The sequence below is a fragment of the Sminthopsis crassicaudata genome, chromosome 5 (genome assembly GCF_048593235.1).
Source record: "Sminthopsis crassicaudata isolate SCR6 chromosome 5, ASM4859323v1, whole genome shotgun sequence".
NCBI lineage: Eukaryota > Metazoa > Chordata > Mammalia > Dasyuromorphia > Dasyuridae > Sminthopsis > Sminthopsis crassicaudata.
In genome coordinates this window covers 61029568-61056800 of record NC_133621.1, presented here as the reverse complement: position 1 = coordinate 61056800, position 27233 = coordinate 61029568, and the positions used below count along the sequence as shown (strand labels likewise).

Below are 27233 nucleotides of genomic sequence, written 5' to 3'. Positions count from 1 at the left end.
ATTACAAATGCTCCTTTCTCTCCAATTTAGTAAAATGGGGCTCATCGGATAGAAAAGACATCATCAGGCAGCTTCAATAAACAAAGCAGGGCTTAAGAGTTCACAAAATACAAATAAGACTGTTTCAGCCAACAGATAATGTCTGGCCAACTTCACCATGTGGTACAGTGAATTTGGAAGATGAAGAGCTTTAAATAGAATTTCATTACAATCCGCTTGAAGAGGGAGCCCAACTTGTGCTGGAAAGGTCTCAAAAGCACAGAGCTTGTTAATTTAATAGATCTCCTTGGCTCTGTATGAATAGTTACTGTTGGCTATTTTGAATTTCCTCTTCATCATGGAAGGGAAGTCCAAGTCAAGGGATTTGGGTTCAAAACCTGTCTCAGATACTAATTTTATGATCCTGGACAAATTGCTTTACTTTCTCAAAGCCTCTGTTTCCTCATCTATGAAACTTGGAGGGTTTCCATGAACACTTATCATGGCTTAAAACTCTAGGTAAGGATGAGTTTTTTTGGTTTGTTTTTGGAGACTAAGTTCTTTTTATATTGTCTAGGCTGGAAGTACATCAGGTACACATTTATGGACCTGATCTCCTTGCTAATCAGCATGGAATCTCTGACCTGCTCTGTTTTGATCTGGGTCAATTTGCCTCTTATTGGGTAGCCTGGTTCTTCCACCCCGAGGACTCACCATTCTAGTACCAGATTTAGGACGCCCAAGGCTTTGCTAACCGTCTCTCAGAACTCGTGAGCTCAAGTCATCCACCAGGGATTAAAGGTGTCTACCACCATATCCACCTCTAGTCCTTATTTACTCTCGGATTATTTTGTGGTTTCTGGGCAGCTGATGCACAAACAAAATGTAGAATAAAGTTAAGGCTGAAAATATGGTTGTCCTTTAGCAGGGCTGCAGGGAATACAAAAAAGTGTTAGCTGGCAATGGTCGAGCTTTGTGGGTGTTTGGCCAGACTGTAGATTTAATAAGATGACATGTATATGACTATATAAGTACCAACTATCATCATCTACATTTTCATTCTCATCAAAACAAAAAATAGGCACACACAGAGGCTTCTCACTGCAACAGTGAACTGGCAAACAGGCAAGAGCATGAGAAAATACAGAAATGTACCAAAGCAATATCCTAACAGACTTGGGAGTAGCAATGGTGCTCCATGGGTTGTCTTCATGCTCAACCTGGAAAGGGTGACCATCATAAGACTGCATCCTTAAGGGAACTTGGAAGCCATCTCATCTGAGACTGGAGGACCAAAGACCCAGAGCAACAGGGCCGTTGGAGGCTATTCAGTGCACCCCTCTCGTTGCAGAGATGAGGAAACTAGGATCTCAAGAGGTAGAGTGAATTGTCTAAAGTCACAAAGGAAGTAAGAGGTAGAGGCAGGATTTAGATTTTCTGACCTTGAATGCATCACATTAATCTAGCCTCTTTATGGTAGAGATGAAAGGTTAAGGGATTTCCAAAGTTACATATACAGATAATTGACAGATCTGGGAACTGAACTCAGACCTTCAAAAGCCAGAATTCTTTCCACTTTTAAAGAGTGGCTCTTGCTTTTGGTAAGAAGAATTTCCCCAAGCTTCACTAAAATCCCAATACTCTACTAGCTCCTCTGAGTAGGTAAACAGGGAGAATCTTCAAGACAGATGGGAGGTCCCCAGGTCCCTAGTGTGTGACCTTTGTCCCTCTGAAAGGAAGGGATACTCAGTTTTTATGGCAGGAGGGAATTAAGACATTGTCCTTTGTGACAGAAATGCTGAAAGGTCCTAAAGTCTCTTTCTGACAGCAGAAGTGCTGGAGTATAAGTTCATAAAAAGGTTAGACAAGGAAGTGGTGATGGTAAACCACAGCATGGAAGACAGGAGAAAGAAATAAGAGAAGGAGCATAATGATTGAAAATGCAAGTCTGTTGTTAGTATCTTCATGGGAAAAGGAGATACAATTAAATGGGGGATTTTTCTTTTTGATTTGTTTGATAGTAGGAAAAAAATCTGTAAATCTGTATATTAGGTAAATAACGTTTTATAATTTAAACAACAAAAAAGAAAAACATTGAAATTCTGGAATAAGTGCAGAAGTGTGTGATAAATGCACATTTGAAAATACACGAGGCTATTCTACCTCCCAACAAGGGCTGTCATCCTGCCTGGAGAGGCACAACATTTAGTCCAGCAAAGGTCACCATTACACAGAATATTTTTGGAACCTCATCTACAGCTGGCAGCACGTTCTTTTGAATACTCTCCTTGGGAGCAAGTCTGTAGTCATTGAAAATGGACTTATGATTTAGGGAACAGCCAAAGTCATGGGGAGCCAGACCAATTGAATGGGGGTAGGTATAACGAGGTGAGATTTCTTGTGTAACTAGAGGCTGGCCTTGAAGAAAATTCCAAAAAAGGAACTCCAAAAATTTATTGAGTAATAATAGCATCACCTCAGTTACTTAATGACTTTCTCCTCCTCCAACTAACACCTCAATGTGGATGAATTTCAAAGGTAAGGCCCTACTTCCCTCCTGAGAGCCACACTGAACTTTTCAACTGCTAAACCATCACTTTCCCCAAATACTGTTCCTCTCTTAGATTGTCCTGTTTCTAATTCTACCCATCACCTCATCACTCAACTAGAGACTTTGGATCATTTGAATCCTTCAAGATTCAGCCTTTAAGCAAACTAATGTTTCCAGTCCCTGGAGAGGAGAATCAAGTAGAGAGGGTGGCCAACCTTCTCCCATCAACTGTATGGAACTTGCCCTGGGCCCAATAATACCTAGTTATGGTTCTGTCGATCATATTATAAATAGTCATATTTCACATAGATCCCCAGAAACATAGAGAGGGGCCATGTGTTCCTACCATCATAGCAATATTGCCATTTTCTCCAATTCATGATAAAAAGAAAAAAATGAAAAAGGGAATTGTGGGGGTCCCTGGTGGGACCAATTCATTCAGCTCTCTGTGAGGGTGAGGGAAAAGCATGATATAGCTAAAACCACTCTAATTTAGAGCCACGAGATCTAGGTTCAAATATTGGCTCTAATATTTAATAATAGCTGTAATAAGTAGAAAACTCGGGCTGAATCAATTAAACTCTCTAATCTATTTCCTCATATACTACCTCCTTCATAAGATTGTTGGAGGTAGATGGAGTAGGAGTTCAGGGAAGAGGTTAGTGAAGAAAACTTAAAGCACAATAAAAATGTAAATTATGATTAAATAACACTAGACATGAAAAGTCCCAGCTAGAATGAGACCACCTTGGTGGAGTTCTGGAATGTGTTCATGACGCCAAACCCTAACCTTGAAGTCCTAAAGAGCCAAGGGAAAAGGAGTGTGAGCCTTAAAGGGTGGAGAAGTAAAAACACCTCCCACACAGCACTTCATTTTCCACTGCCATGCTTTGCCTCAATTACCCCACATGTATTCACTCCTTACCTCTGCTTCATAAAGTCCATCTTACTTTAAAACACAACTCAAGAGTCTTTTGGATAGAACCTTTCCTAAGTCTCCCCATATGATATCACTTTGTATATAATTTGTATTTATTTACTTTATAGTCATCCTGTAGCTATTTTTGTATAGGGTGTCCCAAAAGTCTTCATGCCATTTAACTAGCTTAAAACTACACCGCAACATTTGGGATACTCTATATGTGATTGTTTCCCCATTATAGTGTAATTTCCTTTTGAATAGAGGGTTGTCTCACTTTATATTAGTACCTAGTACCCTAGAATAAATAAATTCCATTTGATGCACTGATTGATTGGTAAAGTGTAGAGAAGATTTGTGGGTTAAATATTTTTTTGGGGGGAGGATATTAAAGGAAGTCTAACCTACCTGCCACCTTAAATCATTGAATGTTCTCACAGATGCAGTGCTGGTATCTTTAAGCAGACACTTGGATAATTATTATTCCTTCCTGGCTCCAGGTTAAATATAAACTAGCTGTGATAAAGATAGAAGGAGATGAGAGGAGTTCCTCTGAGGCCCGGCCTAGGTTGACTCTTTAGTTATAAAGCTTCTGTCCCTGTTATGTGACTTCCAGAGAATTATCTTTGTGATTACCTGGCTTGCCCACCTGATATTGGGATTTGAAATTTAGATAGTCACAAGAGTTCAAGAAGACAGGTATTACTCCAGGAGAGTTACTCTTGATCCTTTTATTATGCACACAGTTCAAGTTGCCTATATTTTGGAAGATAAATTTATTTCCTCTTGGCTCTCCTAGGGAAAGATAGGCTCAGATATTCAGAGGCCACTTGCATATTCTAGCAAGATCTTTGACTCCCACAATCCCCTACAGTCTTCCATACATAACCTTGAAAATATAGGTGAGATGAGTAAAAAGAGCAAAAGCTGACTTTCTAGCTGATGGTGACTTAAATTTATCAAAATGATTTAGATTTCTCTGTCATTCTGAATCTTTTCTAAATATCTATCTGTCCACTCTCTGAATGTCATTGCCTCCATCTTTTCAGCATTCCAACTTGAACTCACCTTACTATTAGTTCTTTCCACCTTTAAAGAAATGTCTTCATCTTAATGTATGATATTCCAAAGCAATTCCATACTCCAACTGCAGAAAATTCCCATTTTCACGAACCACATGCATCTCTTACTTAAAGAAAATTCACTTTGAACTGAAGGAATTCATTCAAAAGAGAAATCTTCAGATTTACGTAATTTAGTTGATTTGTATTGCCCCTTTATACCTACCTGGTCTTAGGTCCCTCCTGCTCCTAAGATAATAACAGCTAGCCTTTATGTAGTTCTATGAGGTTTAACAACATTTTTCTTTTAAAGCACCTCATTTGTTCCACATGAAACTTTAGTGAAGTGTTATTATATCAACCCCCTTTTAATAAATGAGAAAACTGAGGATCAGACATTTGCACAGAATCAGACAGCTCATTAGGATCTTTAGTGATATTCAAAAATTTAAGTATTTCTGACTCCAAATTCACCAAGATGCAGAAAGGTCTTGGGAATTAGAGCTGAACCAGAGGAATGGTTCAGATCTTGCATCTGAAGACTCACTGCTGTGTGACCCTGGGCAAGTTAGTTAAACTCCCTAAGCCTCACTTTTCTCATCTGTAAAATTAGGAAATTGCACTAAAGAGGCCCTGATGTTCCTACTGGCTCAAGAACAGTAAGTCTATGATCTCCAATGGAAAGTCTTCGTGTCAAATCTTAAATTACCTAACAGTAATCAGTTGTTAACTATCTTAAAGATAGAACAACTATTTTTATAAGCTGACATCCTCAAATAAGAACAGCAGCAATCAACCAATTAAATTAACAAATCATTAAGGTGACAGCAGAATAGTCCATTCAGGAGCATCTTGGCTGAAGGACAGAGTGCTGAATTTGGAGTCAGAAAGATGTGCAATCAAATCCCCCTCTGAATATTTAGCTACATGACTCAAGTAAGCTCTCCTACTCTGTTGGAGACTGAATATTAGCTAGTTGTGGGGCAATTACAAGACCCAGCAGATGCTGGAATGGGCCTCCTGAATGATGAGGTTTAGTACCTTTCCATTCTTAGCTTTTTCCTCCCAAGGATATAATAATAAACTGTACACACCTGCCTGGGCAAAGAGGAGGTATTAAGATGATTGACCAAAAGTAATAAGGATGAAAAAAAGTTGGAGCTGTTGGAAAACAATATGAAACAGATGAAAAAAAGCAGTGAAATTACTGAAATTAGAAAGCATTATTAGAAAACTTTATCTCCAGGGCAGCTAGGGGCATAGATAATAGAATATTGGGCCTCTTTAAATCCAGTATCAGACACTTATTAGTTGGATGACGTATTTCTCTTTACCTTAGTTACCTCATCTGTAAAATGGGCTGAAAATGATAAATCACTTTAATATCTTTGCCAAGACAAACCCAAAATGGGGTTGTGAAGAGTCAGACATGACAATGACTCAACAACATCAAAACCTCCAGGAGGTGAAACATAGAGAATCACATCACAAATCATAAAGCCTCCAGGAGGGAAGCTCAGCCATCCCATCACAAACCAAACAAGTGAACACTCTATCACAAATGGTCATCATCCAGTTTTCTCTTGAAGACCTTTAGTAAGGAGATTTACAAGTCTGCAGTTGGATAATCCTCATTGCTAAACCAAGGGAGCTTTTCCTCCCCTAAGACCTAAATAGATCTCTTTTAAATTACTTTCATTGTTTCTGGTAATGGCCTCAGTTTCCACTTCTGGTATATTCAGCTTTGTTTTTTAAACATAATACTAGCTAATATATAAAAAGTGCTTTAAAAGATTTGCATCTGTCACAACAATCTTGTGAGATAGTTTCTATGATGATTACCATTTTACAGATAAGGAAAGTATGAGAAAAGTAAAGTGACTTGCCCAATATCACACAGCTAAAAATTGTCTAAGAGAGGATTCATACTCAGAACTTTGGGACTCCAAGTCCAACAACCAAGTCACGTTGTTGCCAAGATGATGAATATATATTTTATATTAATAACTTTTGTTTTTTCAAAATACATGCAAAGAGAATTTTCCACATTCATCCTTGCAAAACTTTGTGTTCCCAAATTTTTCTCCCTCCTTTCCCTAGACAGCAAGTAATCTAGAATAGGTTAAACATGCACAATTCTTCAAAACATATTTCCACATTTATCATGCTGCTCAGGAAAAATCAGATCAAAAGGGGAAAAAATGAGAAAGAAAAACACTACCAAGCAAACAACAACAACAAAATGGGCAAAAATACTATGTTGTGATTCACATTCAGTCCCCCATTCTTTCTGGGTTCAGAAGGCTCTCTCTAACACAAGTCTATTAGAATTGGCCTGAATCATCTTGCTGTTGAAAAGAGCCAAGTCTATCAGAATTGATCATCACATTGTCTTGGTTGTGTACAATGTTCTCTTGGTTCTATGCACTTCACTTAGCATCAGTTCATCTGAGTCTCTTCAAGCCAATAATCCTGCTGATCAACATTTTCATAAGTTTTTTTATTTTTTAAATATATGCAAAAATAGTTTTCAACATTCATCCTTGCAAAATCTTGTGTTCCATATATTTTTCCCTTCCTGTGCCACCTCTCCCATCCTCTAGACAGCAAGTAATCTAATATAGGTCAAGCATGTACAATTCTTCTAAACATATTTCCACATTTATGATGCTACACAAGAAAAAATGAATATATTGTTTGTGATGGTCGGTCTAGCTCCTCTGAAGGGCTCAGAATAAGTCCTTGTCAGGATAAGGAAAAGTACTTGCCCCACGTGTGGACGCCAATTTGTAATGTGCTCTCTGGGAGGAGATCTGCTGTGTCAACTCAAATCTCTTGGACAGATTCTTCTTCCTGTAGAGAGCCGACTTCCCTTCCTGCAGAGAGCAGCCTCAAGTCTGGTCCAGAAAAAACTTCCTTTTTTCTCCAGAGCTGCCCTCTTTATCCTCCCAGAGAATGGGCATGGGATAATTCAAGGGGTTCTGGGAAGAATTACTTCAACCAATGAGCTTGCTCCTCCTAAGCATGCAAGCTTTCCATGCTCCTACACTCCCTCCAGGGAAGAATCCTCATGGTTTGAGACCCAATGAAATCTGGCAAATGGATGTGACCCACTATAAATCTTTTGGTCATCTGTCTTTCATCCACGTGGTAGTAGATACCTTTTCAGGATTCACTTTTGCAGTGCCAACAGCAAAAGAGACAGCCCAAGTGGTCACTGAATTTCTTATCTAAGCATTTGCAATTATGGGTGTGCCACAAGAAATAAAAACAGATAATGGACCTGCATATAGTTCTAAACATTTTGCGCACTTCTGTGCGCAGTATAAGATATTACACATTACTGGAATACCTTTTAATCTGCAAGGTCAGGCAATAGTAGAGAGAAGAAACAGAGATATTAAGACACTCCTCCAAAAACAAAAGAAAGGGGGAGCCACAGGTAGCCCTAGGGAACTTCTAAATTTAGTTCTCTATACCATTAATTTTCTAATTTTTGACAAAGATGCACTGGCTCCAGCAGACAGGTTTTATAACCCACCAGAAGGGCAGTGTCCAGTGTGAGCAGCTCCACTGTCCTTAGATAATCGCCAGGTGATGTGGAGAGACCCAGAAAGTGGTAAATGGAAGGGACCAGATAGGTTAACTGCCTGGGGGAGAGGGTTTGCTTGTATTTCTTCAGATGGAGAAGGAATCAGATGGGTGTCAATGAGCCGTATTCACCTTGTCCATCAGAGAGAGACAGAAAAAAAAAAAGACCTCAAAACAAAGGAGAAAATCTAAGAAACATCTGACACTGAAAGAGCATGGCTAATAAGAAGACTGTTAAAGAGCTTTAAAAACCAGCAGGAATCATTGGATTTCCTAACACAAGAGGAGACTAATGAACAATGGACTTATGGACATTTATAAATTCTCAATTTATGATTATTTGATCATGTTATTTATTACATACTTCTAGCATGTGTTATGTTACTATGTGTTTATGTAATCTATGTAATTATGTGTAGTGCCTCCCCTATTGATGGATTTATGTTTCAAGGTCATGACCACCCCATGTTCTAAATCAAAAGAAAAGGGGGAGATGTTAGGTTCTTACAAAGTGCTAATGAGATAATGAGATATTAGGTTTTTACTAAGTGCTAAGTCGGTACTTGACAATTTTCTAGTTCCGGCCTTTCCTGGGGAAGAGCTTGCATGCTTAGGAGAAGCAAGCTCATTGGTTGAAGTACTTCTTCCCAGAAGCCCTTGCATTATCCCATGCCCATTCTCTGGGAGGATAAAGAGGGCAGCTCTGGAGAAAAAAGGAAGTTTTTTCTGGACCAGACTTGAGGCTGCTCTCTGTAGGAAGGGAAGTCGGCTCTCTACAAGAAGAAGAATCTGTCCAAGAGATTTGAGTTGACACAGCAGATCTCCTCCCAGAGAGCAATCGGCAGCTTCTGGAGACAACAGCACATTACAAACGTTAATGTAATTTTATCACAGTTAAACATCAAAAAGGGAAAATCTTGACATCTTGGAGTTGAGAACAGTATTTTGAGATCATCCACTTTAACATCTCATTGCAACAAAAGAGGATTGATTTAACAACCATTTACTCTGTATAGAACACAGCTATACTTGTGTGCTATTCTATTAAGTGAGCTCTCGTTGCTTTTCTATCAAAGTTTCCTATGTTCATCTTCTTGCTATTTAAACTAACCAGAAGCACCCTTGTCAAAAGCAACAGCCACTTTAGTCTCATCAGCTGGTCTGGACTTTTTCTTTTTTGGTTCATATCTCCGGTATTTGTGTCTAACAGTGGCCTCCGCTTAATGAAAGAATAACTCAGGGGAAGATTAATTTTTTACCTGAATTTGGCTTTCAAAAGAAACAAATTGTGACCTAAGCTCCAGCTGGACTGGACACTCTTACTGAAGCCTCCTGTGGAGTCTTTGAAAGAAGTCTTTGGCTCAGGTGAATGTCTCTATTAAGATATGTAATTTCATGACTAAGGGAATTCTTTGGACTGTTTCTTATCATAGTCTGGACCATGAGTAGCTTAATATAGCCTATTGTTTTCAAAAGGATCCCTCCTGTCTCAATCATCAGCTCTAAGCACAGCTAGAGAAGATAGTGACAAGATTCCCTTGATGCATTAATAAAATGATTATTGAATCCATGCCCAAAGTGCCCCCCAAAAAGGAAATTTAGGTTTACATACAGTAACTAAATAAACATATGGCACCTCAAAGGTAATAGGTTTCCTTCCAAACCCTTACCTCCTCAATTATACCTGTTTTTCTTGACAGCAACATCATATTCGTTCTGTCACTCAGATATGGAATCCTGTTTCATCCTGAACTTTTCCTCCCTGCTTCCCTTCAGTCCTTCTACAATATCCAAATTGTAGCTAAGGTTTACTGATTGATACAATATTTCTCTCACAGACTCCATTCTTTCTACTCACACTGGCTCTACTTATAAACCAAGACCTATTAACACCCACCACTATTGGGTACTTCTAATTGGATGATTTAGGGGTATCATAAGCAAACATCTCCAAAAGAGGATCTCTCCCCTCCCCAGCCCTCTATTCTTCTCAACTTTTCCTTTTCTTTAGAGGGTACCACTAGTCCTCTATTCATTTTGAAACCTTCTCTCTATAACACTTCTCATACTCCTTCTCTCCATCCCACTTCCACATAAAATCAGTTGCCAAATCCAGTCAATTCCATCTCCAAAACATCTACTACATAGTCCCCCTTTTCTCCAGCTTCAATAGCTTCCAAATGCCTCTAAAATAAAAAATGTCTCTGATATTTTAAGATCCACTATCCGGTTCTAGCTCACTTTTTTAGACTGAATTCTACATCAGCACCATTCACATAATTTTTTTTAAAGTCATTTTTCAGTCATGTCTGATTTTTTGGGATTCCTTTTGTGGTTTTCTTGGCAAAGACACTGGAGTGATTGGCCATTTCCTTCTCCAGCTCATTTTACAGATGAAGAAATTGAGGCAAACAAGGTTAAATAATTTTCCCAAAGTTACTCAGCTAGTAGATGTCTGAGCCAAATTTGAACTCAGGTCTTATTGATTTCAGATGTGGTACTTTATCGACTATTCCACCTAGCTGTTTCTTCCTTGATATATCCTTGCTAAAATAAAATTCTTCCCATGCAACATCGTGATTTCTGCCTTCATGCTTTTGTTTAGTGACTCCCTCCTCAGTTTCACCCTTTTATAGAGTCCCAAGTTTCTCTTCACCTTAGTTGACTCATCTGTAAAATGGGCTATATTAATTTCAACTCAAGTGCCATTTGTAAACATGGCCTAGCTTCTTGTATGTCTCCCCAGAAACCACTTTGCACACACATTTATTTGTTTATGTTCCTGCTGTTTTTTTCTAATAAAATGTGTACTCTTGGAGGAGTTGAGATGGTTCTTATTTTCAAATTTCACGGCCTAGCACAGTGCTTGGCACATAGACACACAATGAATTCTAGTTACATAATGAAAGGATGACTTCAATAGCCTATTAATTGATCTCTCTACAATTCACATGCTCTCACCTTGGACCCCTTTGGGTAGGCAATTATGGTCAAGTCTAAAAATGATTTTAAAATGATAAAGAGTCCATAAACACACAGCATTACAAAAGAAATCAGTACATGAAGATGCAGTTATAAAAATATTTCAAAAATTGTTTCTGGCCTGAAGTTAACAACACCTTTTTTCTCCACTTCCTCTGTCACACAGGAGCTCTCTCTACCATGCTACCCAGCTGCCCCCGTTAAATAAACTCTGGTTGATTGGATGGCTGGTGTTGATTGACCATTAATATCTTTAGGGCTTAGACTCTAAAATCCAAGCTAAAAATATTCAGCCAGGGAATACTAATCCCAGGGAGATAATTCTTGAAAATGTTTCATCATAAGAGACTTGGAGAGTATCTGTACTCTTACATCAGTCTTACCAAAAGAATTACTGAACCATATAGATACCTTTTATTTTTACCTGACAAAAGACTGCAATGATATCATATCAGCATCTGGTTTTTAATGACCTATATCACTCAGAGAAAATTTCTCTGACGTTTTAAAAAAAAAGTTCATTTTTTAAATCCAATTCACCAAATATCCAAGAGCCTCATCTCTTGTCCCCAAACGACTTGCAGTGTATTATCTGATGTACTATGCATACAAATAACTAACAACACCAGCTTACAAACATCGGGTCTAGGTTTGAAGAGTATCACGCAGACATTATTTCATTTAATCCAAAACACAACTGAATAAAATCCTAAATATGTGAAGATTATATTAGAAACATTTTACAAATCAGGAAACTGTGGTTGAAAACTATTACATAAGTAACCCATAAACACAGGGCTGGGAGGTATCAGAGGCAGGAGGGAGGCAATGATACTAAATGGGCTTTGCAATCTTTTTATAAATGGGACTGTTATAATTTACGTTGCTTTATATACCTCTTACTTATTCCCTGTTCTGTCAACTAGAGAAATCTATCTTGTCCTCCTTCTTTATTATGACTAACTACTGGCCCCTTCATGAAGCCCTTCCTGATCCCGCAAACCTCTTCTTTCCCCCTTGAATAAAGTACCCTAGCTCATTAAGAGTCCCCCTCTCTTTTATATTAAGGCTACTTGTGTACAGCTCATTTTCTTAGTTATGAGCTCCTAAAAGCACCCTACATGACGTTTTATTCCTCACTGTATCTTCTATAGTCTAACTTAATTACTTGTATTTTAAAAATTCACAATGTTCCATACATTATGTCAAGACACAGCAATAATATGGGTGAGACAAGGTTTTTCCAAAGGTGAATGTTGAAAGACCATCTTTGCATGTATTTGGAAAAAGAAAATAGTATAAAAAGAAAACAAATATGGGTGGGAGAATTTTTTAACTAGAAGGGACCTCGAAAATTAGATAGCCTATCTAATCCATTCATTTTATATAAGTTTGAAGAAAGTTGGATTCAGAGAGGTTCAGTGACTTAATATCACACAGGCAGTAACTAAACCAAAACTAGGTGCCAACTCTTTGGAATATTTGTTCATTGATTTCAGCTATAACACAATGAATCCAACGAGCTAAAGAGAAAACCAACCTGTTTACAACAAAAAACATCCCTATGGTAAGAGTGACTTCCAATATCTTGTTAAAATGAAGTAGAGGTGCCTTTAACTATGGAGGAGGGAAGCACTCAGTTCTCTACTCTCTATCCTTTTTTCTGCTTGGGTAAAACAATGCTCTCTCACACACTTGTTTTTCTACTTTGTTTCTTTCAATACTCTTCTTCTCTGGCAAAGTTTCCTGATGTCACTCATGATTTCAGCACTTCACATCTTACAAATAAAATAGTGTCTTTCATATTTTTCCTGCCATTAGAACTGGTTAAAAGACTGTATCCCCTGCCTAATTTACTTTGCCTTCTTAATTCCTAAAGTACAAGAAATGATTATATGGTTAAACCATAGTACATAGCACACATGCCTCAAAAGGAGTCTGGGATCAGTGAAATATCTGCTATTAAAGAAATCCTTGAGATAAAAATCAAGTGAATTTCCAAGACCCATTTCCAGGTCTTTTTTAATACATGTAAACTATCTAAGGTAATTTTGAGAACCTTAACTAAAATAAATTATGAGGAACTAAAATTAAAATGCAAACAAATAAGTATAAATATTACTGATCACATACAATGATATTAAGATACTATATTTCAAACCCCAACCTTTTAAACCTATAACTTATAAACTTATCACTGTATCACACTACACAACAGAGAAACTGGACAAAAATGAAGATGAATTTTGAATAGCCCTTTTACTCTTTAAGAATTAAAGCTACTTACTTTTACTCATGGAATCACCTGCATGGCTAATGCTGAAAAAAACAACATTGGTACTACTCCCAGTCACGCAGTTCCTTTGTTTGCTGAGTTCATCTAAATCCTTAATTCCACACTTGGATATTTTAGACAGCCTTCTTCATCATAAAGAAAGAGGGAAGAAAAAAACTCCACAAATTCAAGAGCAAAGCTCCTAAAATACAGGCCGGCTTGAACATTCCCAATCAGAAAAAGCCAATTTGTTTCCTTTAATCACCTATGCCAAGTTGCCCCAGGAATATGCGGAAAGTCAGGCTCCCCATGATAAGTATTTCTCCACCCCTTAGAAATTAGTCACTGAATAACCTCAGACCTACATCCAACCGCAGGCTATTTCACATGTGACTCAGTCCCTCAACAATTGCTTTCATAGAATAGTGTGCATGTGTATGTAGTGTGTGTGTACAGGATACACACACACACACACACACACACACACACATATACACACACACCAGGACCATCTTAGGTCATTCAGACAACAGAAAATGAAAGACGAGGTTCATAGATTAAAAAAAACAAAACAAGCCAAACCACAAGAAAGCTCAAAATATTAATTTCCCAAGAAGAGGAAATTTCAAACAGTTTCTGTTTCAGGTAAGCATATCGTTAACACAGAGCCCAGGAAAGCGCCCAACTCCTATTCTATCGCCAAACTTTTGAAGTTCTTCTATTGGCAGCAGGATGAAATATGAAACTCTCTCCTCTTCTTACAGCACCTGAACTGAACAGGATGGAGATAGAGGAGGCTGTCTACTAATTAACTAACATTAAAAAAAAAAAAAGTTGAACTTTGGGCAGCAGTCATAAATCAATCCTGCCCAATACTACATAGGCAATTAAAATCATTCTATAAAACAAATGTGAGTTCTGTGAGAGGCAGAGAAAGGGGAAAGGGGTGCCAAATATGTGTTTAGGAAGAACAACAAAAAAAAAATTAAAAAGAAAGAGTAACAGCAAGCTGTCCAGCTCCACCCTAAAGGAGTTGGAAGTAAGGAAAAAAAAACCTACTGAAGCAGCCATGGAAGCCGGTAGACAACCTTTGACAACGCGACTATTATTTTCTAGGTGAGCAGGGCACAAAGAGGTATGTGTTAAAAACAGGCAATTATTTGTGTGATACTTTGGCTGAAGGATGGGTATTACTCTGAAAGTAAAGTGGAGAGAAGAAAGGAAGCAACTCGTTAGCTCAGAGAGAGTCCTACTTTAATCATCTCTCAATTTTGTCTCCGGCTCCCTCTCTTTCCCTCTGTCTTCAGGGACTGAACAGAGTAGAAAGCTGCCCCAGTGGGTACTGAATGCAAGATGCACCATGACTCATTTGGCTCAGGATTCCTTTGGCAGTTTGCCACACCCAGCCGCCATGCTTTGGGTAGCTAGTCCATTTTTGAAATGTTTTTTATACTTTTGGAGGTTATTCTTCCTGACCAAAAGAATTCCATGACGTCTCTCAAAAAGAAAAAAAATACCCAATAACAATCAAATGAAAAAAGTGAAAAAAGTAAAAAAATAAATAGAAAACCAAACCAGAAACCAGAAAACTTCCAGCATTTCAGAGAGGGGAGAAAAAGGCTGCTTACCCTCATCAAAATTCCCTGTGGTTATTAAGGGTAGGGAAAAAGGAGCACATGACATTGCCATACTCCAGAGACCTCTTATTAGAAACAATATTTTGACAAAGTGGTCTTAACCGATGCTGAATGAAAGGGTATAAGACGGCAAGGAAGGCGCCTTTTGGATCTAACTATTAATAGGCTGGTTTTTTTAAGTACAAACTCTGCCACTGAGGTACATGGGTAGATATTTGGCAATTTTAAACTCTGATCAAAAATGTGCTCCCCAAGAATGAGGAATGTCTGCTGAACCAGACATAAATTATTTAAAATGACTGATGGGGCCTGTTCTCTGATGAACCACTCTCTATCCTGGCAAAATGGAAATCTGGGGAAACTCAAGATTCTGGTTTATACCAGGGGGGCTTTCTAACAAGTTGGAGTATGCCTTCTGGTGATGGCCTTTGCTTACTGAGTGTCCATTTGTTGCATCAGCTACATACACTGAAAATGTATGGAAATCTTGTCAAAATGGAAACATTTAATGATGTGATCCAACCCAGTCCAATATAATCCAATAAATATTTATTAAGAATCTATGTACAAGTCGCTGTTTTCAATGACAACGTAAATCCCACAACAATTCTAGTCCTCAAAGAATTTAACTTCTATTTCTACCATACAACATGTAACTAAATATAAGAGAGTCTTGATATCCAAGGACAATTGGTCCTAGAAAAAAGTCTCTTTAAGTGAATCCACTGAAAAAGACGATTAGCATTTTATTGACAGTGGTGGAAACAAAAGATATACTTGGAACTTAACTTTTAAAATGGAACTAAAATTATATAAAGAAGATTATTTGATATTTTGGCATATGATTATATTTAATATTAGCTGAGTTATCTGAGCAAGTCACTCAATCATTATGTGCCTCAATTTTTCATCTGCAAAATAGAATAACTGATAACACCTCACTGGGTTGTCATATCAAATGTGATAACAAAGCTCTGCAAACATTAAGATGCTATGTAAATGTTAGGTATTATTTTGTTAATTATATGTAATTCTTAGGATAAACAAAGATAATTTTTCTAATAAAATGCTCTTTATTTCAAGTTGACCTTCAGTTTAGTCAACAAAATTTTGGCATAAATATTTGAAGGTTTCATCAATTTTTCCAATGGTCTCTCTTAGTTCTTTTTTTCCCTCCTGAGGCAATTGGGGTTAAGTGATTTGCCCAGGGTCACACAGCTAAGAAGTGTTAAGTATCTGAGATTTGAACTCAGGTCCTCCTGAATTCAGGGCTGGTGCTGTCTACTGCGCTACCTACCTGCCCCTCTCTTAGTTCTTTGATATTCAAATCATTCTCTTTTGGAGGAGTTTACTGACAATTAGTGTGACACTGACACAGACTCTGACAAGATGGGCTACAACAGTTGGGAAAGGACACTAGAGTCAAATGGAAAAGAATCTCTGAGGAGGAACAAATTTTATATTTGACCAGCTAATTAGTTAATAAATTCATAAGAATGAATAATTTTCCATGTTAGTTAATAAATTCATAATAGTAAGTTCCATGTTATAACACAAATTCCATATTATATCTTTTATATATTATTTTATAGGTATTATTTCATTGGTGTTTCATCTGAGTTCAAGTTGTTATCTTGATCTGTGTTGACTGTATGATCCTGGGCAAGTCACTTAACTTTTTAGAAAGGAATCTAAGGTCTGAATTGATTCAAATATGAATAATGAGAACTGAGATAAAGAATATTTGGATGACAATTCCTATAAATAGGAATATTAACAACTGATAAGGATCAGGAAATTCTAGACTGTACATGAGCTTAGCTTTAAGGGAGGGAAAGGATTCCTAAAAAAAAAAAAGGGGGGGGTATGAGAAGTAGAGATGTAAGTCTGGGGATACTTTGTGGACAAAATCTTGGAGGCAGTAGATTAAATAGTGAATTCAAAGTGCAGCAAATTGATTAATAGTCTTGCTTTGTAAGCCATGAAAACGATCTTAAGTGAGCTTCTGATGGCCCAGGACAACTATATTTGGGAAACATTTCTGATATATTTCCCCCCTACTCTATTTCATTTTCAGGGACAAATTATCTTTTGTCCCGCAAGTACATGGAGGGCCCTTGCCTCATTCATGGCTGTAAATGCTGTCCCAATCTCAGACCAAGAAGAGTAATCTCCTTTCTAATACTACAGGGCTCACCTAAGCGAGGTGAGTTCACTCTTCTAGAGCATTAGCTAATGCACTAGAGGAGGTAATCCTATGATCAATCTCTAGATGCCCTGGAACAACTCATTCATCTCACCAGAGTGAAAACTCCCTCCCAAGAGAACAGTTAATTTGTGCTAGCTCATCACAACCAAATCTGGCCCAACAGGCACACACTGAGCCAGCCACCAAACACCAGCCTCCTGTTTAATTACTTTGCTAGAACCCCTTAAGTCTGGTCTATTTTGCTGTACTATAACCATCTTTTAATTACTCACAATTCTCATTAGTGTAGAAAGTACCCTACTGAATTCTTCTTCTTCTTTTTTTTCTTTTAAAGCAAACTGACTACACAAACAAAGCTTGGGCTATTTGTTGTTTCTAAATTAGTGTTAATGAAGGAATAAAGTTACAATTGCACATTCAACATTAACATACACTGATGACCCCTGACAACCAAATTAACTTCAACAGCCCTAGAGATTTATTCAAATAATTCTTCTTTTCTATTAATTCTTTTCTTAGTTAAAGAGAAGAAAAAAGTCACCTATGTGGGGGAAAAGTCTAAAACTCACTTTAAAAAAAAGCAGGAAGTTATTTAGAACTATGTTCTGATGAAAAATGGTCAATTTCATCATATTTTCACTGGAAAAGTTTTCAGATGTTATTTTGGTTTTTTGAAAGTATCTTTTTTTTGTGATTGAAAGCTGGAAGATTTTCCACATTTTATTTCGTCATAAATAAAATGTTTCCTGGACATGGACAGGCCAATTAAAAAAAACCCCACAACAAAACACATACACAAATCCCATGAAAGAGGGAGTCTGTCAATGCTCTTAGTGCCATATCAAAGGTAAACTTTACTTGTCCAGTTATTTTGCCTCTGAAACCTTTGCTGCCTCCTCTAGCTCCATGTTTTATTGACAAAGACTGGGTACACTCATGATTAAAGGGTTCTCTGTGAATACCAGGGAAAACACTGAAAATAAATAAATCACCTGACTAGCCCAACACTATCAAGAACTTTGGCGTGATGCTGGACAGGGAAGCCAAATGCATCCTTTTTCCCTCACTAAAATTCACTTGCCTTCTCAATCACTGGGTATGATAGGTAGGCCATTGATAATTCCTTAAGTTCCAATTTGGGTGATGAAATTTTCAAGAGAATGAAAGAACAAATGTCTAGGAGAAAATTTTAATCATTGATTTAATTCTATTCTTACAAAACCCATTTCCTGGATGGGTATTTTTCTCCACTAAGTCATTTACTTCTCTTTGTTCATATGTTTTTCTATTTATCTAAACATTTCCTTAAACTCTCTGTCATTGTTCAAATTGATATTTCATCTTTTTGTCATTTTTAGCTCTTTAGAAACTTGGGTCTTTAAGGTTTTTTCCCCTCAGTTTACTTGTACCCTAAATTCCCATCACACTTGTCTATAAGCATATAATTTTGCATTTTCTTACACTGAAGACATATTGTCTTGCTCTTTGCTCTTGAATTGCTTTGCAACCTCCCCATGATGCTAAGCGTCATTGTAGGTAAAGACAAAATATGTACTAGTTTTCTTCTGTATCACCTAATGGGAACAGTATAATGGAAAGAATAACCAATTTAGGGCCTGGTTCAAATTTCAAATCTGCCACTTCATGCCTTACTTTACTTTTTACATACTTTTTCTCAGCCTCAGATTTTTGATCTGGAAAATGGGAGAGTTGAAATTCTATTACCTCTAAGGTAATATCCATAATCTATGATTTACTGATCAAATATTATATGCCTAGGAATAAATACTCATTGATTAATTTAGAATTATAATTTGAAGGATGACCAAAGTTTTAAATGAATGATTACTATACCTTCTTCCATCTCCTCTGGTTCTCATGAATATGGATCATGTTTAGTGGCAAGCTGGCAATTATTTGGATCATTTACATAAAAAATATGTGCTGGATCTAAAGCATTCAGAACTGTATAATTTTCACTAATTTTCTTTTATATATGTAGTCCAATATAGACAAACAGATTCTGCATATAATTTTTCTTTTATATCATCTAATAGGAACCTAGTCTGGTCACTATTTTTCACTTTCAGATGTAAAACACAACCTTAATTTAGCCGAAAAGAGAAGCTACTTTTCATGGAATGATTCCCTCTGCTAGCAATAGGTCAGTGGTTTGCAGGCCATCTCAGTAGCAATCAGGGATACCAAACAAGATACTGCAAAAATGATGGAAGAAATGGATCATCCATAGTTGAATTTCCATACTATTTTTTCCCCAATTTGGATAACCAAGAGTTGATCATCTAAAATAGCACAGGGATTTTGTCCTGTGCTTAGCACAATGCCTGGCACATTTAACAAATGCTGACTAACTCACCTGAATAGAGAATTAAAGATGTCTTATCTAGAATTTATTGCTGTTTTATTATGGATAAGTATCATACAAAATAGAAGTTGTAGATAGGCTGTGATCCCTAAAAGTGGGCAATAAGAGCATAGAAAAATTGAGGTATAAATGTATCAAGTTAATCCAAGAACTACTCATTATGTTCCTATTGTATATGCTAGACACCATATATATGTAAATATGTATATGTGCAAGACACTGTCAACCTGAATAAGCTCTGCCCTTGCGGAGCTTATGTTTTATGGAAACATCATAGTAAAAACAAAGGCAAAATGTAGGTTGAAGGTAAATGTTCACCGACAAAGAAAGTGAGAATTATTGGAAACACGATAAAAAGTATGACCTATGGTAAGTATGAGGAATTGGGCCAGGGAGAGACATTTCATTACAAACTCCTTCTCTATCTGACGTATTCACGTGGCCAGAAGCCTTGTTTCAAAGCTTCACTCTAATTTCCTTCCTTTTCAGCCTATGCTTCCCAGAACTCTGGCTTAAATTTCCCATTTTTATATCTCTCTTCTTGTACATAACCCTTCTGCCACTGGGACTTGGCTCATAAAGCCGTCTGGATAGTAGGGCTATAGCACAACCCTGAGCTAAATCACAATATGTCATAATTAAGGAGTATGATGGAGTGTCAGACTTGGGGTTGGGAAGATTCAAAATCTGAAAAATCAAATTTTACAGGAAGGTGGAAGCCAGAGCTCTCAAACCTGAGAACCCAGTGACAAAGGCTAATATTTTAAGACTCAATGGAAAACTCTGAGAAGGACATTTTAGATGTGCTTATCTCTGTGTCTTCATGGTCTGCCTCAATCTTTTATCCAAAATCTTCTTAATGAGCTGAGTAGTTGATTTTCTACAAATGATAATCTGTTATATATAGTTTAACAATGAAGTGGACATCTGCATATAAATGTTCTGCTTTAGCATCTCTGATAAGAATCTCTTTTTGACTAATCATAGCATAAGAATAGGGAAGTTGGATGCTTGCCACCATGATTTCTGGCTTATGGTATGTGATGTGTGACTCTAGGCAAGACTCTCTCAGCCTCAGTTTCCACATCTGTAAAAGGGGGTTAATAATGACATCTATTTAACTGGATAGTTGTGAGGATCAAACAAGATTTACATATATGCCTATACATATATGTTGCTTTTCAAACTTTAAAGGTCTCTATAAATATTAGCTATTATTGTTATTACAAAAACACACACGTATCTGATGGGGGTAGAAGGCAATAATGACCCAACAGAAATAGAAATAGAATAGAGACAAAATATACAGTAATAACCAAGTTTAATGTCTAAGGTTATCTTAGCAAAATCTCATTTAATTTTTTTTTTTTTTTTTTTTTTTGGGCAGATGACATTTAGAGACAAGTTATTAGTACAGGGAATTACCTAGTTTCCCAGTTGTATAATAGAATCCTATATTTTGTTAGACTAATTTCTATCATATTAATAATACTTGTTGCCTGGTCTTGATATGACAGTAAAAAAAAAATCTGAAAGATAAAAGCCATATATTTCACAGAAGTGAATTTCTCTAAGAGATACAAGTGAAAAAGTATAAGTAAACAAGTTCCAATCCTCTAACCCTTCTTCTCAACTCCAGAATGGATATACTCCTCAACCCTTAGCAACAAGGTCCCTTCACAACCAAGAAATCCCCCTGGTAACCTGGTTAGGTGTGTAAAGTATGAGCACAAAAAGAATTCCCACCTGGAAGTTGGAGAGCAGATGTCAGCTGTGATATAATTATAGATGTTTCTAAGTGAGGATGTGGTACTTTCCCAGCTCTCATTAGCAGTAGAGATGCACAAAACTTTCCAAGCTTATAAACTAGATGGGCATGTCCTAACAAAACTAATGTTTTCTTTGGATTTATATGGAGACTTGGCAAAGAAACTCCAAATATCATTTAATTCTGCTTCCCTGTGTCTAAATGTTCAACCAGTAATTACTTATTATGTGCAAGGTTCTAGATTAGGCCCTGTACAGTTATACAAAATTCTGTAAAAGAAATATTTCTGCCTTCAAGGGACTTATACTACAACTGGAGAGATGACACACACACACACACAAACACACACACACACACACACACATTCACATAATTTTAAATCACAAAGGCTATTAAACCAGACAGTAAATGGCAAACAACATAGAAATATATTATGGAATTCATAAGAGAGAAAAAAAATCGCTTCTAGTTGAAGTGGTCAGAGATTTAAAATGGATTTTGGTAGATAAGAAGAAAAGGTGTATACTGCAGATAAAGGGAAGGTCATGATCAAAAGGGAAGAATAATGGGAACTTATTTCCAGGCCCTTTGGGGGAATGGTAAACAAGCTGTTTGGCTAGAATATAGCCTTTCCACTGAGAAGTAGTAAATGATATATTTCAAATCGGTGACACCATATATGTCACCACAAGAGCAGAAGTCAACATGCTTTTGTATCTCCATAATGATTTTAGATACATTTTGAGAGAGAAGGGGACTAGATTTATCCTTGTGATGGCAAATAGATGAAAAGAGACAACAAACTCAATATACCTCTCTATTATCTACTATATGTCAGACAGAATATTAAGCAATAAGGATACATAGACAAAAATGAAATGTTATCTGCCCTTAAGTAGCTTACATCCTACCAAGAGAGGTTCCATTCTGTTGGAATGCATGAGAACCCTGAACAATTCTTGGCAATTTCTCCAGTACAGATGCATGTCACCATATTTATAGGCTTCCAACCAAAGCACCTTAAATTCTATGAAATGCAAGAAATACTTTATACTCAAGTGTAAAATGTAAATATAGAAATAGGATTTTCGTTTGATGCTCTAAAAAGGGAGGGGAGTGACTGCCAAATCACTGAAGGCCACTATCTTCTCCAATCTAAACTCAGGTCCAAAGCTATCTGAAAGGGGTCATCTGTAGAACAGAAAATTATTGAGTGTTGTAAAAGACACAAGAGAAGGCTAAACTAGAATCAAGCTTGTTAACTTTATCTACAAATGAAAAACAACAACAAGGCCCCTAAAATACCCACAAACCCCACAGGAATGCTCCATTTCAAAGAAATACTTTCATGTTTTCAGTTCAAATATCAGACTAGTCAACCACCTTAGGAAATCTGAGATGGTGAAACCCACCCGTTCTCCTTATTTGGATGAAGAACAGGCTCAAATGCAACAAATTTGAGATTTGTGACTGCACTGAGGATAACGTGGCACGGATTGTACATGAAGCTTTCCAAGGCAATGCCCTATAGAGGAAGCAGGGAGGATTTGAGTCAATAAATTTTATTTCCTTTCCCTTTTCCTCTGAAAAAAATATACCCATGGCATTGCCAGAAAAAACCTGGAATTTTCACTCAAATTAACAGCCTCCGAAAGAGGTGAAGAACTGTACTCCCGAAACAAAACTCACACTGAAGAAAGCTGACAGGGGCTAGCAAGATAGGTGCCAATGGCTGGGAGAGCTCTCCCATCCTTTCCCCACCACGGTTTGGGAGTCAGGATATCTGGGTTCAAAACCTGGCTCTCTCATATATTTCCTGTATAACTTCAAGTCCAGTCATTTCATTTGTCTGCATCTCAGTTTCCTCTTTTTAACATGAGGGGTGGGTGTGTGTGTGTGTGTGTGTGTGTGTGTGTGTGTTGGAGAGAGGGAGGGTTAAACTAGATAATCTCTAAGGTTCTTTCCAGCTTGAACTTTATGATCTTAAGAACCAAAATAGTGATTGGAAACCCAAGTTAATCAGAAAAAGAGAAAGGACCTCAAAAAGTTCTCAAACCTGAGACCCCAGTAACAAAGCTTAGCATTTTAAGACTAAATAAAATTTTGGGGAGGGACATTTTAAATGTGCTTATTTTTGTGTAGTGAGGGAAATAAGGACAAATGTCTTCTATTTGGCTTTATCTTCTTTTCCAATGTCTTCTTAATAAGCTGAATAGTAGATTTTTCTACAAACGACAATTTGCTATTAAACAGTTTAACAAGGAAATGGACATCTGAATATAAATGCACTGCTTTAACATATCTGGTAAGAATATAGAAGAGGGAAGTTGGATGGGGCTACCAGGATTTCTGACTTTTATCTTCTAGGGCTGCTTCATTATGTAGGCTCAGAAGCTTCAGAAATGCTGCTTAATTGAAAGATTCCCATTGCTTTGTCTTTTTATTCACTTTTCTGGGGCCCACTTTTCCCTATTCTTGGAGAAATCCCTGTGTCTAAGAAAAACTGCATGCCCATTCCTGTCATTGTTAGAAATATCACAGAAATAAAATGGAAGCTATAAAAATGCATGCTATTGTCTAAATTAGGATTAAGTCTCCTCTCCAGTTTCAAAGATCGTACCCCAAAATGATGGTCCTTTCCCCACTACTTGGAAGTGGACTAGTTCAGAAAGTCCTCTCCAATAAGATTGGAAAAGAAAGAGTTTGAAAAGAAACAGGTGACAACCATTAATTTTAAGATCTTTCACTAAATCATCATCTCATGTAAAAGAAGTCTCCAAACTCAAGTCTCCCCACATTCAATGGACAGTGCAATCCAGGCCATCTTCCACAATGGAAATCTATTATTCTTTTTACTAATAGTGTTAAATGGCAGCTTAATGGCACATGGGATTGAGGGCAGGACCTCCTCTTCCTGAATTCAAAAATGGCTTCAGACACTTAGTAAGTAGCTGTGGAAGTGATTGTGGAAAAGTCACTTAATCCTGTTTGCCTCAGTTTCCTTATATGTTTAAAAAAAAAAAAAAAGCTAAAGAAGGAAATGGCAAACCACTGTAGTATTTTTGCCTAAAAAGCCCTAAATGGGTTCTAAAAGAGTTGGATGTGACTGAAAATGACTGAACACACACACACACACACACACACACACACACACACACACACACACACACACACAACTAGTACTGGGGGATTAAATATAAAAGTGAGACAGTCCCTGCCTTCAAAGACCTTTCATTTTAAATGAAAAATAGCATAGATTAGAGAGGGATGATGGTTAGGGTAGGGGATTTTGGTCTAAGTAATTAAACATAAACTAGTAAACTGGGTAACTGAAGCAACAATGGCAGTGTAACACCTCATTGCAATAATTAGCTCATTCTAAACCTATAGGGCAATACAATGGCTCTAAGGTTCACTTGGCTCCTTCCTCTTTGGCTTTAGGGAGTTAATTTTAGATGAAAAGTTCAAAGTTCAGCCACAACTGTTCCAAGTCCACAGTTAGAAAAATTCCTAATGTCTAAGTAAAGGTTGGGCTTTCTGCCTAATCACACATTTATATTAATCTCTAGTCAATTCCTGGCCTCTGTGGTTAAGACAAAATTCAGGTTACTAGACACATTTGGTTAACAGAACAACAGATTATAATATACTATAATATAACAATGCAGCACAGTGTAACCGAGCATCCTAGCCTAGCCTGTCCTAAATTATATTACAGCATATGCTGGGCACATAGCGAGTACTTAAAGATTACTTAGCGACTTGACATAGAGCCTCAGGATAGGGATATTGGGGAAAAAGCAAACCTTTTCTTGGGGACTTTTCTCAGCGTGGACCTTCCTAGCAGCACTGAAGTGTTCATTATATCCCCTCTCTTTACAGCCTTTTGCTCCTTTCTTGCTCCAGTCTCTTGAATGCAGATGCAGATCAGAATCCTGTCTCCCTCTCCCCATCTAAGATAGCTTTTCATTTTTATAAAAACTGCTTAGTGAGTGATTCCATCTCTCACACAATGACTTTGATTGATTCAGTGCACAGGTCCTATTAGCACTCAGTTATAACTGTCTTTTTTGATCAAAAATAGTGCTCACCTGGTCAAGGCATCTGGCCAAGGCCAGATAATTGGGGTATCACTTTTGTATTACTATTGATTTAATTACTATGCCCAAAGCAAGAGGTGTGTGTGGGGGCACATGTAATGACAGGACATTTCAGAAGACAGACAGGATGGGAAATGAATCGGGGTGGGATCAGCTGTGCACTAGATAAGTTTACACTCATTCACTCGCCAATCAAAATACCTTAACCCCAGGGCTGGAGTTCAAAAGTGAGTAAATTAAACTTCCTGAAAGACTAGAGGCATATTTTTCTGGAGGTCTGATCCAATAAATACTATTCTATTTGAGAAAATGGGGCAACAGCAGAGCCAGTGGTAAGATGGCTAGAAAAGATAGCTGAATAGGATGTGAAGGTGATTATTTTCATTAGAATTGTATTGCTATCAAAGAGAAACTTTCAGAGTCAAAGCCCAAAGATACTCTCTTGGATGCTTCTGTAAAAGTCAATGTTTTCCTTCCCTTCAAGGGAAGGCATAGTCTCTATTCCTCTCATGAGCACCAAAAAGCAGGGAACTCAGGTTCAAAATCAAAACAATCAAAACTTCTTTATCCTTATCTACCTTACCCCATTATCACTGGAACCATAGATATTTTTTAACATTTGCTTTTCTTTCCTAATAATATTTTCACTTCTCTGGGAGGTAAAACCGTGAAGGAATTTGAGTAATATTTGAAAGACTATGGAAGATAGGAAAGGTATTATGGTATCAGATAAAGATACATTTCAAACCAATTTTCCAAAAAAAGTTTATAGGGCAATGAACTTGACTTTGATTCCCATGAAAATTCTAGATGAAGGGGGCAGCTAGGTGGCACAGTAGATAGAGCACCAGCCTTGAATTCAGGAGGACCCGAGTTCAAATCTGATCTCAGACACTTAACACTTCCTAGCTGTGTGACCCTGGGCAAGTCACTTAACCTCAGCCTCAGGGGGAAAAAAAGAAAAAAGAAAAAAAAGAAAATTCTAGATGAAATCCTTAAAGGAGCAGTTGGTGATCATCAGAAAGGGAAGCCATGATTATAAAGAGCTAGCACAGGTCACATTAGAGAAATCTGAAATCCTTTTTTGACATAGTTGATGTGTAAACAACACTTTCATTTTCAAAAAGGGGCAGTGACATCATGGGTGATGTCTTAAGTTGCACATAAATTGGCAGAACTATGCAAAGTCATCAGCCTTACTCTCCCAGTCATTGAGCCCAGTGGCAAAACACAAGTCCAAATTACTGGTGATGGCTTAGAAAGCAATGGATGACCTTGGTGTCTGAAGTCTGACCAAGCTCTAAGCACTCTAAAATGCTTGCTTCAGCATCTACATGGCTACTGGAACAAATTCTTCTCATTGTCCATGGTGAGTAGAAGTTATAGATATAGTTTATATATATATACATATGTAGCTTATATATACATATATGTAAGTAAAGCTTTTGAAAAAGTATATTCTTATGGGAAAAGATGGAAAGACACAGAATAGATAAAAATATAATTATATGCAAAATGCAATTGGATGGCTGGACTCAAAGTGTAGTTAGTTGTTAATGGCTCAATGTCAACATGACAAGAGTTTTCCAGCAGAGGAACCCAGGGGAGTTGTGCTTGCCAGTAATTTGGATACAGTAATCAATGACATGACCATTAGATTTGCAGATGACACAAAATTGGGATAGATAGGTTAACACACTGGATGAAGGTCAGAATCCAAAAAGATTTTGATAGGCTAGAGCAGGGCTTTTTCCACTTGACCCCTTTTAGACTGA

The 27233-nt window shown here is 37.3% G+C and overlaps 1 protein-coding gene across 14 annotated transcripts in view; it reads right to left on the bottom strand.

The window, feature by feature from the left end:
* The window catches only part of KIAA1217 (KIAA1217 ortholog), a 607564-nt gene that overhangs the window by 101205 nt on the left and 479126 nt on the right, over positions 1 to 27233 (bottom strand). The window contains exon 1 of one of the 14 annotated variants that reach the window (XM_074266944.1): positions 13371 to 13608. The exons of the other annotated variants lie outside the window; for them this stretch is intronic. The gene's annotated coding sequence lies outside the window, so the exon portion shown is untranslated. Of the gene's footprint in view, positions 1 to 13370; positions 13609 to 27233 lie in introns of those variants that run through there. 14 annotated transcript variants of the gene reach the window in all.